General features: G+C 44.0%; 1 protein-coding gene and 1 long non-coding RNA gene across 4 annotated transcripts in view; one reads left to right on the top strand and one right to left on the bottom strand.

Annotated features, from left to right (window-relative positions):
- LOC141236699 (uncharacterized) overlaps nt 1-7,966 on the top strand; it is a 45,993-nt gene extending 38,027 nt beyond the window's left edge. For both annotated transcript variants that reach the window (XR_012302353.1, XR_012302359.1), the window contains exon 6: nt 7,740-7,966. This is a non-coding gene — a long non-coding RNA (uncharacterized lncRNA). The remainder of the gene's footprint in view (nt 1-7,739) is intronic.
- NCAM2 (neural cell adhesion molecule 2) overlaps nt 1-13,746 on the bottom strand; it is a 578,411-nt gene that overhangs the window by 208,358 nt on the left and 356,307 nt on the right. The window lies entirely within an intron of this gene.

Below are 13,746 nucleotides of genomic sequence, written 5' to 3'. Positions count from 1 at the left end.
ATATCTTCTCTTCTGGTCTGGTCTGTCGATGGGGTGTAACTGCCAATGTCATGCTGATTGACAGCTGGACATCAGCTGCCTATTTCCTGCAGCCCAACTGGTTCCCCACAGTTAGGCAGCGGGGAACCAGCTATCAATCAGCAAGACATTGGCAAGACCGTCAACAGAGAGGAAGCGAAAATGCTGCTCTGTTGAAATGACATAATTGAAAGCCAGAGGATCACTAGGAAGAGTGGTCCACAGAGATTATCACCATGTACAACTGGCAAGTTCTCAGCTCCAAAGGAAATAATAACCAAAGTCCCGGATATCAACTTTTTCATAATGACAATGAACCTGAAAACATTTTCTTTAATAGATGAGTTATTTTGCTAGCCATTATTTTGTGATACACAGAAATTGGTGTTTAAGAGGTATATTCAAAAGGTATAATGAACCAAAAAGCGATACTGCTCAAGTTGCCCAATATGGTTTTGGTGCTGCTGCACCATGTGACTGCTGCCACCTGTCACTGTCCTCAGGATTGAATCATACTGGTGCATTTCAGAGTTATTCTAGCCTAAGTTACATATTTGTTCAATCAATTTTCTGATTTGCTGTGACTAATGACTTACTTATTTGACAAATTACATCATCAGCATCAGTGCCATTTTGATGATGGCCATATACAAAAATATTGTGTTGGTAATGACTGTTAATATACCAGGCCTTTATGCTAGTGATAGACCCTCTGATCTTTACTCTGATTGAGCTAACAATAACATGGTGTGCAGAATCCAAAGGCCACCATACACATTAGACTAATAATGGTCAAATCCGCTGATATGGACAGGCTCAGCAGACAGTCTAATGTGAATGGAGGCACCATTTAATTGATGGACGGGAGAGATGTCGATTTCAGACTGCTGATTGCAGTTGTTCTCCTGGAGATAAGCTGGGGCGGTTGACGTCTTAGCTGGCACATTTCTTATAGAAGACACAGGAGCACTGGGTAAAACGAGTTCTCCTGTGTATGGTAGAATAGGATGAGGGTAAGCTGTGATGGGCTGAAGCATCCTTAGGCCATTTAATGAGTATGGCCGGCTTAAGAGATTCTCTAGTTTACACGGTTTAACGCCTATACAGATTTTCACTGCGTGAAGTCCCTCGGTCACTTCCTCAGGGTAGTCTTGGATACAGAGCAGTAGCTTAATAGCACTGTTGATATCATCAAAAACAGACCAAAAAAAAGCCAACAGCTCCGCCCTCCTGGCCTTGCTGGACTTCATTGTAATTTCTACTCTTAAGCTAGCCTGGTGCTTAGTTACCTTTCTCAGTCAGTTTAGCTAGGTCTTCGGACCTTTATGTTCTATGTTGTGTGTTTGTCTTTTACTGCTACAATTTCTGCTAGGAGGTGTCCCACTTTATCCCAGTCCCTAGTTCTTGTTGGGATCACTCCCTTGCATCTATAGGTCTTCGTACAAACTAGCCGAGGACTTTAGCAGGTCTGATCGCAGGATCAGGTTCCCCGTTGCATCGTAGGGATCTAGCTTAGTTCTATTGTAGGGACAGATCTCATTTCTTTCCTTAGTGCTTGTAGCAGATCATAACAGTAAGTCCAGCCCAAAAATATCTCTAAGGAAAGACTTCCAGTTTCCATCATGGTGTCGGTTCAGGATTTGGCTCAACGCCTGCAGGGACTCTCTCTGGAGGTGGCCGAGCTCCAACAACATGCGAGTAGCTGTTCTGGAGCACATTTTGTGGAGCCAAAGGTACATTTGCCTGATTTATATTTTGGTGATCAACAAGAATTTTTTTCCTTTAAAAATGCTTGTTTGTTGTATTTTCATTTGAGACCCAGATCCTCTGGTGATGAATCACAGGGCATAGGGTTCATAATGTCACTTTTGCGCAAAGAACCTCAGGGATGGGCCTTTTCTCTCCAACCTAGTGATCCATGCTTTAGATCAGTGGATAGTTTATTTTCTGCTTTGGGTTTGTTGTATGATGATCCTGATCGTGTCTCATCAGCTGAGACTGAATTGAGACGTTTGAGGCAGGGATCAGGTAATGTTGAAAAATATTGTTCTCACTTCCGTCGGTGGTCTGCCCAGGTGGGGTGGAACGACTCAGCTTTGAAAAGTTTGTTTCTTGCGGGGCTAGGTGAAAGGGTTAAGGATTTGCTGATTGCTTATCCCACACCTGGAAACTTGCAGGAGGCAATGCAATTAGCTATACGGGTGGACAGGAGACTGCGTGCAAGGGTTAATGAGAGTAAATCCTCTGCCATATCAGCTCCGAGTCTTGAGAGGGTCTGTACTGACATTGGAGAGCCGATGGAGATTAGGGCGATGGCACCCCGCTCTCAGGAAAAAGACCGCAGGTCTTCTGAAGGTTTGTGCTTTTATTGCAGGAAATCTGACCATTTTATTAAGAACTGTGTGCTTCGTATGAACAAAGAAAAAAAAAAGGTCAGTTACGCCCGTGTAGCCTGTTTAAACACTAAGGGTGTATTTCTTTCTGCTACCACTGCTGCTCAGGAAGAATTAATTGAATTTCGGGTATTTGTGGATTGTGGTTCTACTCTGAATGTGATTGATGGGGGATTCTTGGAAAAACTTAAATTAAAACCCAAACCTTTGTCATCCCCTATTGCTGTGGTTTCTGTCGATGGCTCTCCCTTGAAGAGTGTTACTCACAAGGTCTATCAATTTCCCCTCACTATTAATGGTGTTCACCAAGAGAATTTGGATTTGGTAGTATTAAATAATTTGCCTTCTCCAGTTGTTTTGGGGTTGCCCTGGTTAAAATTACACAATCCTGTACTGGATTGGTCTACCAATGAAATTAAGTCCTGGAGCCCTAAGTGTTATGACAAGTGTTGTAACGGACGTATTGCTGCGGTGTAAAAAGGGGAATTAAATGTACCTATTCAGGATTTTTGGAGAGTTTTTTCTGAGGAGGAGTCACAAATTTTGCCTCCCCATAGAGACTATGATTGTACCATTGAATTTGTCCCTGGAGCGACTCTTCCTAAAAGTCGTTTATTTAATCTTACTATTCCTGAGAGAAAGGCTTTGGAGGAATACATACAGACAAGCTTGGCCGTCGGTCACATTAGGCCTTCCAAGTCTCCTGTGGCTGTTGGATTTTTTTTTGTTAAAAAAAAGGACGGCAGTTTACGTCCTTGTCTGGATTTTCGTGAGATTAATACAATTACTGTACGCAATCCTTACCCACTGCCATTGATTCCTGATTTGTTTAACCAGTTAGTGGGGGCCAAGTGGTTCTCTAAAATTGATCTCCGGGGGGCATACAATTTGTTGCGCATGAAGGAGGGTGATGAATGGAAGACTGCTTTTAACACTCCTGTGGGTCATTTTGAGAATCTGGTTATGCCTTTTGGTCTTACCAATGCTCCAGCATTTTTTCAGTATCTTATTAATGACATCCTTAGACCTTTGATCGGCAAAAATGTGGTTGTGTATTTGGATGACATTTTGATTTATTCACCGGATCTGGAGTCTCATTGGCGGAGCGTACGTGAGGTATTACAGTTATTAATTGACAATTCGCTTTTTGCTAAGCTGGAGAAATGTGAGTTCGCTGTACAGAGAATTAGTTTTTTGGGCTACATTATCTCCAGCGAGGGCTTTGAGATGGACCCGGTGAAAGTTCAAACTGTGCAGGAATGGCCTAGGCCTATTGGTTTGAAATCGATACAGAGGTTTTTGGGTTTCGCCAATTATTACAGAAAATTCATTAAAAAATTTTCTATTATTGTCAAACCACTGACCGATCTCACCAGGAAAGGTGCTAATGCGGTTCAGTGGACTACTGAGGCCATTGAAGCTTTTGTGTTTCTAAAGGAGAGGTTCAGCTCTGCTCCCATCCTTATGCAGCCTGATGTGACTAAGCCGTTTTTGGTTAAGGTTGATGCTTCTTCGGTGGGGGTCGGTGTGGTGTTGTCTCAGAAAACCAAGGATGGAGTACATCCCTGTGCTTTTTTTCAAAAAAAATTTCTGAGACTGAACTTAATTACGATATTTGTAATCGGGAAATGTTGGCTATTAAACTCGCATTTGAACACTGGCGTCATCTCTTGGAAGGTGCTGAATTTCCCATTCAGTTTTTCACTGATCATAAAAATCTGATCTATCTTGATGCTGCCAAGCGCTTGAATGCCCGTCGGGCTAGGTGGGCACTTTTTTTCTCGCGGTTTAATTTTTCCGTTACTTACATCCCAGGTACCAAGAGTGTTAAAGCTGATGCTTTGTCTCGCAGCTTTTCTCCCATGGTCGGTGATGAGGAGGAGGAGAGCATTTTACAAGAAGGTGTTGTGATTGCTGCTTTGGACTCCGTTTTGGAAGATGAGATTCTTAAAGCACAGGAGAATGCCCCATCTAACACTCCCCATGGGAGGTTGTTTGTGCCTAGGACCTTTAGGAGAGATTTGTTTGTCGAGTGTCATGAGTCTCGGTTGGCAGGTCATCCAGGAATTTCTGAGACCAAGAGACTTGTGGGTCGCAGTTTTTGGTGGCCTGGATGGCAGAAGGAAGTCATTAAGTGGGTGTGTCAATGTACGGTGTGTGCTAGATCTAAGTCTTCACATACTCCTGCAGCGGGGTTGCTTTGCCCTCTGGAGGTTCCTAGTGCACCTTGGACACATCTGGCTATGGACTTTATTACTGACCTTCCCCCCTCTGAGGGTTTCACGGTCATCGGGGTGGTCGTGGACCGTTTTAGCAAGATGTGTCACTTGGTTCCATTCATCAAACTGCCCTGCGCTAAGACACTCGCTAAGGCCTTTGTCAAGGAAATTGTCAGACTACATGGCGTTCCTACTGACATTGTTTCGGATAGGGGACCTCAGTTTGAGGCTCGTTTTTGGCGAGCTTTTTGTGACAGGTTGGGAGTTCATTTGTTGTTTTCATCCGGATATCATCCTGAGTCTAATGGCCAGACAGAAAGGAAGAATCAGGATGTTGAGCAGTTCTTGCATTGTTTTGTGGCAGACAATCAGGAGGGGTGGTCTGAGTTTCTGCCACTTGCTGAGTTTGCTCTTAACAACCATACATCCTCTTCTGCTGGTTGTTCGCCTTTTTTTTGTTGTTCTGGGAGACATCCGTCTTTTGAGTCATTCTCCAAATTGGTATCGGCTGTGCCTGAGGAAGAGAGTTTTTCCAGTGATTTGGAGAGAGTTTGGACGGATGTGCATGGTAATCTTCAGGAGGCTAACAAAAAATCTAAGAGGTACTTTGATAGGAAACGGCAAGAGGTTTTGTTTGCTATTGGTGACATGGTTTGGTGGTCCTCTAAGAATCTGCGGTTGAGGATTCCTTCTAATAAATTGGGTCCCAAGTTTGTAGGGCCCTTTAAAGTGCTTCAGGTAGTTAACCAATCTGCTGTTAGGTTGGAGGTTCCTACCTCCTGGAAGATTAATCCGGTGTTTCATGTTTCTCTGTTGAAAAGAGCTTATGTGTCGGATGGAGACGCCTCTGCCACTGTTCCTCCGGTGGTGGAGGACGGGGAATACGAAATTTCCCGCATCCTAAATTCTAGACGGTATAGAGGGAGTTTGCAGTATCTCGTCGCTTGGAAGGGTTTCGGACCAGAGGATAACTCATGGGTGAGGGCGGAAGACGTTTCTGCTTCCAGACTTGTCAGAGCGTTTCACAAGAGGTTTCCTGGTAAGCCTGGGCCTAGGGGATCCGGAGGATCCTCATAGAAGAGGGGGTACTGTTAGAACTCTCCTGTTAGGTTTTTTCTATCTTGCTGGTCACGTGACCTTTTTTGCCTATTTAGTCCTGCTCCGCCCTCCTGGCCTTGCTGGACTTCATTGTAATTTCTACTCTTAAGCTAGCCTGGTGCTTAGTTACCTTTCTCAGTCAGTTTAGCTAGGTCTTCGCACCTTTATGTTCTATGTTGTGTGTTTGTCTTCTACTGCTACAATTTCTGCAAGGAGGTGTCCCACTTTATCCCAGTCCCTAGTTCTTGTAGGGATCCCTCCCTTGCATCTATAGGTCTTCGTACAGACTAGCCGAGGACTTTAGTGGGTCTGATCGCAGGATCAGGTTCCCCGTTACATCGTAGGGATCTAGCTTAGTTCTATTGTAGGGACAGATCTCCTTTCTTTCCTTAGTGCTTGTAGCAGATCATAACTCCAACCTTTTTAAACATTCCGGTTCCAATAGATGCTATCACCTGACGAAGGATTGTAGTCCGAAATGCGCATCGAGGTGTGCATCGCGCATCTTCGGACCACTCAAGCAACCCACATGCTCTATTGAGCGACCACCGGCAGCACAGATTGCTATATATTCACACCATACCAAGACCAATATTGTATAGTTTACTTTTTTCTACCTTTTCCTATTGTGATGCACTATGCACATCATATGGTCCTTCTCCAAAATACCTGCTGTCAGAGTATGCCCACTGATCATTGCATGTACCCCTATTTCATGTGGGGTTTCTCTGTAGGCATACTACATGTGATGCTGTCTTCATTGTGCATACACATATGTTTTATGTCATACATTACATGGTTTGGTAGGAACCAGGCATATACTTGTATGCAAGTGTGTATTCCATATCACACATAGTGTGGGTTCCGTAAGTATTTCATCTTGGACATGTAACTTTTCCAGCTTGACATGGTCCTGCTAGTTTTTAATGATTGGTACATAATCTGCTATTGTATATTGTGCGATCACTTCTTTGTTTGTAGCACCACTCTAACCTATTATGTAATAAAGGTCTTTTATTTACCTAAGCACATGTGGTATCTGATTGTTAGGACCCTAGGTGTGTTTTTTTCTCTTCTTTTTTCAAAGCTTTCATCTGAATGGTTTGCCATTCCATGGTCCAAGTGCTAATTTCCAATTATTGGATCTTATGCCATCGACTAGATCTGTCCTTAATTTTACTGATCGGCATGATTTCAGTGTGCGTGTTTTCTACATTTGGACTTATGACAGAACATTTTAACAGTAGAAAAATAATGTCAGGCACTTGGACAAGGGAAATGGGTGCTCAGCAGCAGGAAGACTTCACAGTATAATAGAATACCACGGCATTCAAATAGTCCAATATGATTCAAATTTATTAGACTAAAATGCAACAGTGCATCTGCATAACAGAAGGGGCCATTTCGGTTCACAGACCTTGGTCATGGTCAGACTTGAGGTACAGACTGGTATGCGCTGCTGTGAGATGCACATACAGACATTCTGCAGCATTTTCTTCTAATAAAGGTGAACCAAATTTGACTATTCGAGTGCCAAGTTATTCCATTATACTGAGAACATTTTAACAGACTTGTTTTTTCTATGGCTGTCCGATCTAAGAACATAGTAAATGGTTACATCATTAATATGGTTGAAAAAGAAAAATGTCCATCATGCTCGACCGAGGGATGGACATTCCAAAAATATTACCATTATTACATTTTCAAAACAACTGTCTTGTGTAAAACAACGTGTGTAACATAGTATTGGATACATTGACATGATGGACAAAGCAGAAATAAAAATGCAAATTTCTGAAACCTTTCTAATGTTTTAGAATATTGTACAACATGTGCTAAAATAGTTAATAACAGTAAAGTTCAGGTGACTCTAAATATTCCGCATGGTTATTTACAGGCTGATAAATTATGAATGTGCACATACTGTTATTTTGCTGTACACTGACAAACATAAAAGGAAACTTGACATTGTCTTATTGGTGCCTAAGGGTTCTCATTTCTTTTTCTGGAGATCGCCAACTGATGTAGAGAACCTTATAAGCCAAGAAATGCTTCTTGGGGGAAAAAAGATATGGAAATTAACACTCCGCAAGAAGAAGAAGAAGAAACATATCTCTTTAGTGACACCTATTGGGTTCAGGTAACCGAAGCAGAATTTCATCTAAAACAAAGAGAGAACCATTTTCAGATAGTTGTTTCAGGTTCTTGCTCCTCATTAGTGCGGAACAAGGTGCTTATTTGCAGAATGAAGAGTGTTTAATGTTGGGATAACAGAATAAAGTTTCTCACTGTGAATACTGCTAACTGGTATAGAGGATCCTTTAGGTCAGGTGATGTTCACCCCCAAATGAGTTCTCTGTCATAAGAAAGAAAGATGTTTCACTGCTGATATCTAATGCACTTAGCTAGCCTATAATATAATTCAATGTTCGACCCTGGGACATGTCTTGCAACATTTCTAAAATCTTACATGTTTGTGACAGTTTGACACTTTTCAGACTAAATGATGTTTCAGACTAAATCTTACAATTCAAACTAAATGACGAGTAAATATATTTGTGCCAATCCAAATTTTTCGAAATTCAAATCACAAGAGAAGAATCCAGCAAATGGCCATTGACCACCATGCTTCTGGATTCTTTTGAGGACCAGCAAAGGGTTAAACATTAAGAAAAAGTTATTCTCAACTTTCATAAGCCCACCCTTTAACTGTCCTGTCACCACAGCTCCCTTGGTCCTCAACTAACTGCTCACTTTGGACAGGCCTTTGGACTGGTCTTTGCTCTTTCGTCAACTGGATTTTCTGCTGCTGACTACACCTCATGCGGTCACATGGGGCACGATGCACACCAAGTAATCATGTGGGGCCAAGTCAGTGCTGATAGATCCAGAATGAAGATTGATCTAAATACCAGTGATAAAACTCAATCAAAGCTAGCAGAAGAGTATGTGGGGAGTTGCAGCTGCAGGACAGGTGAGGGGCAGGCCTATGACAGTAAACTTAAAGAGGTTGTACACTACTCTGACAATCACTTCTGAATCCCTATGTTGGCCACCAGTAAAATGATAAGACCTCACCTCTGGTGCTGGCACTGTTTTAGAAGTGTCGGCACTGGCTCTCCTGGGGATCGCGTGACATTATTATATCACACAACATGATCACTGTGGCCAATCAGAGCTGTCTTCACTCTCCTCTACTAAAGGTAAATCAAGACATCCAAAGGAAGTGATAGCTGCTGCCCTCTCACTTCCCCTGGATGTTAATTACGTCCATAGGAGTAATGAAGCCAGCGCTGATAGGCTACAGGGATCGCATGGCTTAACAATGTCATGCGAGCCCTGGGAGAGCCAGTGCCAACAAAGCTGTAACAGCGTTGGCACTGGAGGTGAGTATAGGCATTGCTATGTTACTGTGGGCAAACATTAGGATGCAGAAGGGGTTGTCTAAGTAAAGGAAAATACATTTCTTTTATCCCCTTCCAGACCTTAGGATTACTATGTCTTGGTGTAGTGAGAAGCCTCTGAGCATAGTAAATGGCTTCAGCTAGCTTAAGAACAAATTTAATTCTAAATCTGAATCAAATCTGCCAGTTGATTTGAGTAATTCAGTCCAAATCAAATTTTGGGAGATTCTCTCATCTCTGGTTAGTACTCCTATTAATTATATTATCAATTGACATAATAGGGCACCGCATAATTACATATAACTAAAACTGAAAGATAGATTAAAGTAGAGAAAGAAAAGACATTTCTTGCTCTTTAAGAAGCTCAGAGAACCTACAAGGAAGCTACTAAGCAGACAATCCAACAACAGGGGACAGAAATGAAAGACCTCATTATTGTGGTTTATATCATTACACGTTAAGTAGTTGTATTCTTCTGGGTTAGTTGGTCCCATTGTTCCCGTATTAAACAGAACTTAGGTTAAGTGCCATTGACAAATCACTTTCTAATGGGTGACAGTCCAATGTTTATCACACTGTCCTTAATGAGAAGCCGCATTCACTTCATCAATGTAATGTCAAGATGTATTTTTCAATGGAGCAGCTCTAGACAAGACCTAACTACTTCCGTCTCCCTTCTTATCATTGATATGCACCTCTTCCCGGCTAGTGCACAGTGTTTAGTTCTCCCTGGAATAAACGCTGTCAATCACAGTAAATCACACTACACACAGAAGAGAGCTGTCAAGACCTCTCTTCTTACACAGTGTAGGCCTGGAGGCTCTTCGTTAAATTTGGACATTGCTGCCGATCCTATGGAGGTATGGAGACCAAGAGCTCTGTACACAAATTACAATACCTTTCAGACTAGAAGAGACAAAATGACACATCATGTACTCATCCGATTTGTGAGTTCTAGGAGCGGAGCCAAAAAAAGAGAAAAAAAAAACAGTATGAGGCCTGTAGATGTTTCACTGCTGCTAAGAAGCGAATCGTGGCTTAGTGTGTTGGCAAAGTTTGAATTTACAATTTTTATTTTAATATTATTGCCATGGCCAATTAAAGTTGGCGGAACTCCAATCCTATCTTTCAAACCTGGACTCCTTTGCAATCCTCACAGCTCTATGCAGATGACCGTTTCTACTGTTTTGGTTTCAGCATCGAAAATGAAATATTTTTTAACACGTGGATAAAAAAACCTAACAAAGCAAATTCTGCAACATGTTCTTCATCTAATATATGTCATTTATAACTGCGTTGTCCTTCGTTCCAAAGGAGTTTTTAGGACCCCACAGGTACCATGGTTAGAACAGGTTATGACTCCCATATCGGCACCGCCTAAGGCTATGCCTTTTTGTTTAAATAATTTGTCTTAAACTACTAAGATGAGCATTTAACAAATAAAAATTAACATTTTTTATGGAGAAGCTGTTACACACCAGGCTCGAATCTGTGCTTTGCTTCCCTCAACCCGGTCCGCTAAAGTTGTGTTGCACGTTGGGCTTCGCAAGTGACCTTGTGCGATCCCATGTGATCATCTGCCTGGGCCAATATAAAACCCGGGCAGACTTCAGTGTTTCTAAGACTCTTCGGTTTTTTCTTGCACCTTGACCTACTCAAGGCCTCTAGGACATCTCCTGCCTACCTGCATATCTAGTATCCCAGCTATATGCCTGCGGTCTCCAGGACATCTCCTGCCTGCCTGTTGTTCCCAGTATCTCAGCTACCTGTCTTTGTTTTCAAGCACATTTCCTGCCTGCGGTTTCCAGTATCTCAGCTACCTGATTCTGGTCTCCAGGACCAGCCTCTTGTCTGCCTGCGACTTCCAGTACCTCAGTTTCCTGGCTGTCTGTGGCTTCCAGTACCTCTGCTAACAGTCTCCTGTCTGTCTGCACTCTCCAGTCTATCAGCTATCCGTGTGCGTGCCTCACATGTCTACTGCACTGATGCTCGTAGCCCGTGTGCTCACCCAAATCTTGAGCTTGGAGAATCCACCTCACCAGATGAGCCTAACAGGAGCCTAACTGAAACTTTAATAAGTTTCTATGAAAAACATATGGGTTACTTTCCTGCTAATCTCTTCAATTCTCTTCAATCGTAAATGGCTGAAGGGGCAAAGCCCCCCATATACATTAGATGACTTTCGGCCGAATGATAATTCGGCTGGTAGCTCAACCGACAACCATTTTGAGCATCTCTCACATACACAGGAGCTCTCAGGTGGCCGAGCACTCCTGTGTTCTCTATAAGAAATCATCCAACAGATATACAGAACAGACCAAAAGTTTGGACACAACTTCTCATTTAAAGATTTTTCTGTATTTTCTAGACTATGAAAATTGTACATTCACACTGAAGGCATCAAAACTATGAATTAACATATGTGGAATTATATACTTAACAAAAAAGTGTGAAACAACTGAAAATATGTCTTATATTCTAGGTTCTTCAAAGTAGCCACTTTTTGCTTTGATGACTGCTTTGCACACTCTTGGCATTCTCTTGATGAGCTTCAAGAGGTAGTCACCTGAAATGGTTTTCACTTCACAGGTGTGCCCTGTCAGATTTAATAAGTGGGATTTCTTGCCTTATAAATAGGGTTGGGACCATCAGTTGTGTTGTGCAGAAGTCTGGTGAATACACAGCTGATAGTCCTAATGAATAGACTGTTAGAATTTGTATTATGGCAAGTAAAAAGCAGCTAAGTAAAGAAAAACGAGTTGCCATTAGTGATGAGCGAGCATGCTCGCCACTGCTCAGTACTCGCCCGAGCATCTTAGTACTCGAGATGCTCGGAGCTCGCTGAGTACTTTCAAGATGCTCGGGCAGGAGCTAGGGTCCCCGTCCTGCATGTCTGGCGCTATTTAGAGCACCAATCATGCAGGGATTGTCTGCCACTTACGGTAATGCCGCAGCCATGGTGGTTGTGGCATTACAGTGATTGCCGAAATCGATGGGAACAGTGCTCACAGTGAAACATGAAAAGCCGGCAATTCATCAGCGGCATACACAGGTATCCGACAATTTAGAACAGAAAGAATAGAGCATCACACATAGATTAGATAGATAGAAACATGTCAGTCACATACATAATAAGTACAGTGACAGTGTTGGTTACTGTACTTGTCATTAAGTGTTAAAATAAAGGATTTATTTAAAAAAAAATTGGCGTGGGGTTCCCCGTAATTTTAGTCTCTAGCGGTGGTTTAGCAGACGGCTGGGGGCTAGTATTAATAGCCCTGGAAGGGTGCCATGAATATTGGCCCCCTCCCAGGCTAGAAACACCAGTTGTCAGCCGCCCCAGAAATGGCGCATCCATAGGATGTGCCAATTTTGGCACTTAGCCTCGCTCTTCCCACTGCCCTGTAGCGGTGGCAGTGGGGTAATAGGGTTGGGGTTGATGTCAGCTTATAATGCCAGCTGACATCAAGCCCAAGTTAGTAATGGAGAGGCGTCTATAAGACACCCCCATTACTAACCCTATAGTCAATGTAACGGGTCTGGGAGGCGGAACCTCAGAGCTACTATACAAGGGGGCGGTCCTTGTAAGGGAGCGGGTGGCGACCAGGGAAGACGGGCAGGCGGTCACAGCAGGTGACCGGGACAGTCTCTGAGTGAACGGGCTGGAGGTCACGGCAAGTGACCGGGGCAGTCTCTGGATGAACGGGCAGGAGGTCACGGCAAGTGACCGGGGCAGTCTCTGGATGAACGGGCAGGAGGTCACGGCAAGTGACCGGGGCAGTCTCTGGATGAACGGGCAGGAGGTCACGGGAAGTGACCGGGGCAGTCTCTGGATGAACGGGCAGGAGGTCACGGCAAGTGACCGGGGCAGTCTCTGGGTAAAGGGTAGGTACGACCTGTCTCCAGGTAGGCTAGAAGGCAGATGGTAGATGTGTGCTCCCAGGTGAGCAAGCGAGAGTCTCTGGAATGGCAGGTGGTCACAGCATGTGACGGCGGAGCCTCCAGGTAGGCTAGCAGGCAGGTAACAGGTGTGTGCTCCCAGGTGAGCGGGCAGGAGTCTCTGGAATGGCAGGTGGTCACAGCACGTGACGGCGGAGCCTCCAGGTAGGCTAGCAGGCAGGTAGCAGGTGTGCGCTCCCAGGTGAGCGGGCAGGAGTCTCTGGAATGGCAGGTGGTCACAGCACGTGACGGCAGAGCATCCAGGTAGGCTAGCAGGCAGGTAGCAGATGTGCGCTCCCAGGTGAGCGGGCAAGCTGGTCCATAGACAGACTGACAGGAGTTGGAGGGCAGACCGTCGGACCTCAGGCTAGCAGGCAGGTAGCAGAAGAGCGCTCCCAGGTGAGCGGGCAAGCTGGTCCTTAGACAGACTGACAGGAGTCGGTAGGCAGACCGTCGGACCTCAGGCTAGCAGGCAGGTAAACGGAATATCAGGCAGGAATCAGACAGTAAACTGGCAGGGATCTGGCAGGTAACTGGCAATGGGACCTGAGTGCTGAAGCAGAGTAGTGAACAGTGCAACAACATTGCTCGGGCACCTGCATTTTGGAGGAGGTGCCTTATATATGGTGAAGTCCTTCTGCCATTGGCTGGGGACTCCTTAGGACGGACCGCGCG

Source organism: Phyllobates terribilis, unplaced genomic scaffold (genome assembly GCF_046119375.1).
Source record: "Phyllobates terribilis strain yellow unplaced genomic scaffold, ASM4611937v1 Scaffold_2__4_contigs__length_985480577, whole genome shotgun sequence".
Taxonomy (NCBI): domain Eukaryota; kingdom Metazoa; phylum Chordata; class Amphibia; order Anura; family Dendrobatidae; genus Phyllobates; species Phyllobates terribilis.
The sequence above is the reverse complement of the archived record's forward strand: the minus strand, read 5'-3'. Positions and strand labels throughout refer to the sequence as shown.